The following is a 6,091-nucleotide window of genomic DNA, read 5'->3' as shown; positions in this document are numbered from 1 at the left end:
CTACACAATATACTGGCTAAAAGTTCTTTTACAAAAAAGCTGAATGACTATTCTTAGCTTTTACAAAACAGTTCTGTTTTTTTAATTTCTGCATCAGTTAATATTGAACTAGCAGAACTAGTGCCTCTTAAAGGCAGATATTATAAACCCCTTTTTACACATGGAAAAGAGAAGTAACTCCTCAAGCTCACATGGTGGACAAGTAGGAGATGCTGGGTTAAAACTTCAGTATTCCCAGCTCAAGCCCTAGACCAATCTCCTGCTCTTAGACCAGCAAGAAATATATAAGTGCAGGATACAGATTCAGAGCCAAAACTTTAAATATCTGTTGGCTACCATGGAAGAAGTGCTGGAACACTCCAGGGAGAAAATTTCCTCCTTTAAAGATCTGCACACGATAACAGTGTTTGTGGATTCCTCTGGTGCTTTAGCCACAAGCCCAAAAGGTCACACATTTTCTTTTAGAAGTGCAATACAAAGTACTCAGTGCTTTTATGCTAACATAAAGTAAAAGAACATAAAGGAAAAATTCAGAAATTATTAAGGGTGGTAGGAATGCCAAAAAATCCTTAAGCAAACACATCCTGTTATTAACTGCATTCCTTCATGTCCTCCATTATTCAGATTGTGGATATATTTAATGGTGCTTTACTGATAAACTGAATAATTTAGCCATTTCTTACACAACATCTTTTAAAAACTTTATAGCAAATACAACAGTATCTGACTCATCCCTGCTCCTGGGAATATCTTAAGCATTATCTTAATTATTAAAGGTTAATCTTGATAAGATGGCACACAGGTGAAAATCCCATTTGGCCAGTAATATTCATTAAATGGGGCATTTTCTAGAAACTTAAAAGTGCTGAAAGAAAAAAAATCTGTCATAAGTAGTAGCCAGCATGAAGTGAAGAACTCCTCCTCCTCTCAAATTCTGGAGGATTATTTCAGTACAGAATGGAACTACTGGGAATGATTGAAAAGGACAGACAATGGAACCGCAGCAGATCATCTGTTATTGGCAGCACAGCCAATGAAGAAAAGCTGAGTAGGAAAAAATGAATTTATAAACCATGTTAGGTTAATTTCTGCAAAGAGCATTAAGAAAAAAACTAGCTTGAGGTAGGCTAAAGTCTGGTTAGAAAAGGCAATATAGGAAAGGAATATAAGATAAAAGCTGGGTGAGAGGTCTCTGATCTCTCTAGTCAGCAAAAGGTTACCAGTTGGAAAAGCAGTGGAATAAGACTGAGGACCACAAGCAGCGGCCTAATTGTTGTAAATAACAAGTTCAAAGGCCCTGGGGATTCCTAAACAGATCACGAAATGTGCCTCTTAGGACCAAGATTAAAACCTGGAGGTTGCAGTGATATACAGGACAATTGTTCAGTAGAAGCCAGAGTTAAGGGTGTGTGTGTGATCTTTCAGGTTTCTCAAACAGTGGCACCAGAAAGTGTTGCATCTGCTGAAGGTTCAAGGGGGATGATGACCTAAACATGCTGCCTATATCTAACAGCACAAGATGTTTGGTGACAGCTATTAAGTGTGAAATCTGTAAGTGAGGGACATATCAACAAGGACACTCTAGAGGAAGATGGTTTAACAACTATCCACCAAATAAAGGTTTCAGTGTGAACTTGTGAAATCAGTGTCATCTCAGAAGCTCCATGAAAGAAACACTTGTGCAATAACACCAAAATGAAATTCAATACTTAAGAGCAGATGTGTCTAGACCTCTAAGAATCAACAAGTGAAAAGACTTCTAGCAGTCAAGAGAAGAAACTACGGAAGTTTTGAATGCTGGAATTGTCCTTGCTACTATTTTCCTTAGATGGTCTCTGGAGCCTTCAAGGAGTAGCTGGAAGTTCTATTCTTTTAACTGCAATGCACTATAATTTTATTCCTTACTGTCTAAAGCTATTGCATATTTCAGTTTTTGCAATGACACTAGAGAATTGTTATAAAATAGATACAGAAGTATTCAGGTAGCGATTTAGTTTCCTATAATTTAAAAAAAAGGGGGGGGGGAAGCCCTCCTTGAAAAACTAGCTGGAACCCATTAGGGTTTTCTGCATGTTGGCATTTTCAGACGCCGATACTGAGGATGTGTCAGAATAGACACAGAATAGTATTTGCAATTCCAATTCCAAATAATGAAAGTACACAGGAATGGAAATATTAGATTGGGGCAAGGGTAATATATGCTAGTATGTTCTCCTGACAGTGTCTGGTAGCAAATTCTTTGAGAAAAGACTGTATCAACAGGAAAAGCATATAGGAACTATTAAGATAGTAAAGAAGGAGGCAGCCCAAGGAAAAACACAAAAGTATATTTGAAAAACGTACATATGGGGAAGAGGACTAACAGTTGATATAAACTTCAGCATTACAGGGTTAACTCCTATTTCTCTGAGCTTCTCCGAAATGTACTGTAAACTAAAGTACACCCTCCATGAAATACCATAGCCACAAACCATAATGTAATGTTGAAATTTCTTTGTTCCTGTACTATTTAATCATAAAAGTCCCAGAAGCACTTCCATGTCTAAAAGAAAATAGTGGGCCTTCCTCTTCCTTTACATGCTTTTTAAGTCCTTTCTTTCAGTAATCTCTCTCTTGATTCCCCTTCTTTCTCTGTCCATATCCAGAAAATAATTGTATGATAGTGCATTGTCTTCCTGATATGCAGCATATATACTGGGAGTGCTGTCTTAAGGGATAAACTACAGTGCTCTATAGAAGCAGTGCCCCTCTCTCCACAAAGCACACATGAAACACAGAAAAGATTATTTTGCACCATGTTTTGCCATGACAGGGTGCAGGAAAAATGGATAGTTCTGTCAATACTGTGACCACTACTGGGAATAAAACACCTCAAAAGCTTCCGAGGAAATTTTAGCTCCTGCACCATGAATATGAATGGCAGCTTTTAAATGCAGTTCCCAGTCACATATTGAAGTCAAACGATTCTCTAAGATCACTGAGTGGGTGGAGTAATACCAGAAACAGCTGAGCTGTAATCCATGCATCTCATATACTCATTTTTCTTTGGCACAATAACACATTCATCTGCCAAAGACAGTCTGAGCTGGAATCATACAATATTCATATGTAGATGTTAATGACTACTATTTCATGCATACACCACATACCAAAGTTGCAGTACATAAAAACAATTTTTTAAATTGCAGCTAATTCATTAATTTACAAAAAAATATTAACATGATTAGCCAGCTGAACAGACCTAAACCCCAGTTCATATCATTGCTGTTTTACCATTAACAATAAAAACAAGTTGCCAAAATCTGTGTAATCTTGGATTTATTTGGAAAGATGAGGTCAGAACTGTAGTTCAAGGAAGTTCTAATGAAAAGGTTCATCACATCTGTAGCCTATAACTGCACAGACAGTTCAAGGCAGTTTGTTAGTTCAAGAAATGTCAAAGGAATATAATTTCAATATGATTTTCAATCACTGAAAAAGATAGAGAAATAGTTTTGCAGCAATTTTAAACCATCCACAAGAGCTTCAAAAGAATGGCAAAAGTAGGCTGTATGATCCGTATCAATGAGTTTTAACAGAAGAAATATGTTAGTAATCTAAATAGCAATAATACACTGATATAAATGTGTTTCATTCTTAAAAAGAACTACTGGCTAGCTTCAAAGTTAGAAGAAACAGCTTTAAAAATCAATGTTTTCTAAAAGCCCCTGTGGACCATCATACATGATTCATCGCAATTAGTTTAAAATTAATAGCACTGAGTAGATGTAAATTGACATGATCATTGATTTTGAGCCTGCAGGAAACATAAATTATCAACAAAAATGGGAAATACATAGTTTGTAGATACACGAATTTAGTGTCTTTGATATGCAAGGTAAATGGAGATGGATGGCAATCAACATACTAATATTCTGACTGATATAACCAACCTGATGATAATTCTAAGTTAAATTATTTTAACTAGATATGAATCAGTTAACCAATGTGATAGAAAAGGCAGTGTGTATATAAAATTTAATTCTATCACAACTATTCTTTACATGTTTTTAGTTTTAAACACAATACACATTACTATGGTTTTAGTTTTGTACTCAAAGACATGCAGAAAACAAAATCATAAAGAGATTTAACATTTCTAAGTACAGCCCCCCTAAGGGAGGCGACGTGGCTGTTCATGATTTATTTTGGCTTGCTTGCTTTATTAGCTGCCAAAGTTCATTGTAATATCAAATTAAATTATTTCACTGAACAACTTGCATGCTGATATCATTGAGAATGTTATTTTATCCTGTGATTTAAAAGCCAAGACCATGATCAAATATACTTTTTATTCTTGGCCAATTGTTCTTTTCCGTCACTGCTCTAGAGAGCAAATTGTTCTCACCCATAATTATAGTCACTTTCTAAAACAAAAGAAAGCACACTGAAATTGTTATAGGCTGCATCAACAATTTCAATCATGTATTATCTATTATAAATATACTAGATATACTACAGATATACTATACTAAATATACTATAACAGTATATACTATTATAAATAGTAAATGCATTATAGTCTCAAAACATCAAAATATGCTTTTTATTTAAAAAATAAAAACATTTTCCTTTTTATGCATTTGCATTCAGCTAAAGCGTAGGCTAAAAAAAGAGTCAATCAGTAACATCCTCCTGCTTGAGAAAGACTGAAGTAAAACTGTGCCAGGAATCAAAAACATTTCTTGGGATCTTGCCTAACATCAGCAGAAGAGTTTTTTCTCATGAAAACACTACCAAGAAGTTTTAAAAATGGCTGAATAACAGGATGCAGGTAATTCCCAACAAATCAAGTAAATTTTCACAGCTAGCACTGAACCTCTAACACTGATGATAAAGGCTTTTATTTTCCTGCCCACCTCTCTGCTTAGTGGAGCATATAACTATATGGAGAAAGAGATTATTGACCTGACACTATTGCAAAATGCTGTCAACGAAGGGAATTAAGCTCTAATCACATAGTCACATGTACTTCCACACCTATTATCAGGAAGGACTAAGATGCTTTTCTACATCCAGGGGAATTCTGTTCTGGCAGTAGAATCAAGTGCTTGTTATTTGTGCTAAAACTTGAACACCACATTAATATCTTGGACCACGCTTGGATTCTTTTTTTTTTTGTCTGTGAGCCTCTTTTTGGACGTCAGTAACTAGCAGTATACCCTAGAGGTCAATACTGAGTCCAGTCCTGTTTAACATCTTCATTAATGATCTGGATGATGAGATAGGGTGTACCTTCAGCAAGTTTGCGGATGACACCAAACTGAGAGCAGTGGATGATACACCAGAGGGGCATGCTGCCATCCAGAGGGACCTTGACAGAGGCTGGAGAAATGAGCTTGCAGGAGCCCCATGAAGTTCAACAAGGGGAAGTGCAAAATCCTGCACCTGGGGAAGAACAATCCCAGGCACCAGTACATGCTGGGGGCAGCTCAGCTGGAAAGCAGCTTGGCAAAAAAGGATCTGGGGGTCCTGGTGGACACCAGGTTGAACATGAGCCAGCAATGTGCCCTTGCCACAAAGAAGGTGGATGGTATTCTGGGCTGCATTAGGACCAGTATTGCCAGGAGGTCGAGGGAGGTGATCTTTCCTGTCTACTCAGCACTAGCGAGGCCACACCTGGAGTACCGTGTCCAGTTCTGGGCTCCCCAGTACAAGAGAGACATGGACAGACTGGAGGGAGTCCAACAAAGGGCAAAAAGATGATTAAGGTACTAGAACATATTTCCTATAAGGAAAGGCTGAGAGAGCTGCGACTGTTCAGCTGGAGAAGGCTCAGGGGAGCTCTTAACAAGGTATATAAATACCTGAAGGGTTAGTGCAAAGAAGATGGAGCCAGGCTCTTTCAGTGGTGCCCAGTGACACAGGAAACAAAAGGCAACAGGCACAAACTGAAACACAGGAGGTGCTGTCTGAACACTTTTCTACTATGAGGGTGACTGAGCACAGGTTGCCGAGAGGCTGTGAGTTTCCGTCCTTAGAGATACTCAAAAGCAGTCTGGACGTGGTCCTGGGCAACCTGCTCTAGCTGGCCCTGCTTGAGCCAGGGGTC

The 6,091-nt window shown here is 37.8% G+C and overlaps 1 protein-coding gene across 1 annotated transcript in view; it reads right to left on the bottom strand.

Moving 5' to 3' along the window:
* The window catches only part of FBXL13 (F-box and leucine-rich repeat protein 13), a 92,990-nt gene that overhangs the window by 58,678 nt on the left and 28,221 nt on the right, over window positions 1-6,091 (bottom strand). The window lies entirely within an intron of this gene.

This window comes from Haliaeetus leucocephalus, unplaced genomic scaffold, assembly GCF_000737465.1.
Source record: "Haliaeetus leucocephalus isolate CR32 unplaced genomic scaffold, Haliaeetus_leucocephalus-4.0 Scaffold751, whole genome shotgun sequence".
Taxonomy (NCBI): domain Eukaryota; kingdom Metazoa; phylum Chordata; class Aves; order Accipitriformes; family Accipitridae; genus Haliaeetus; species Haliaeetus leucocephalus.
Note: the sequence above shows the minus strand (reverse complement) of the source record. Positions and strands in the feature narration are given on the sequence as shown.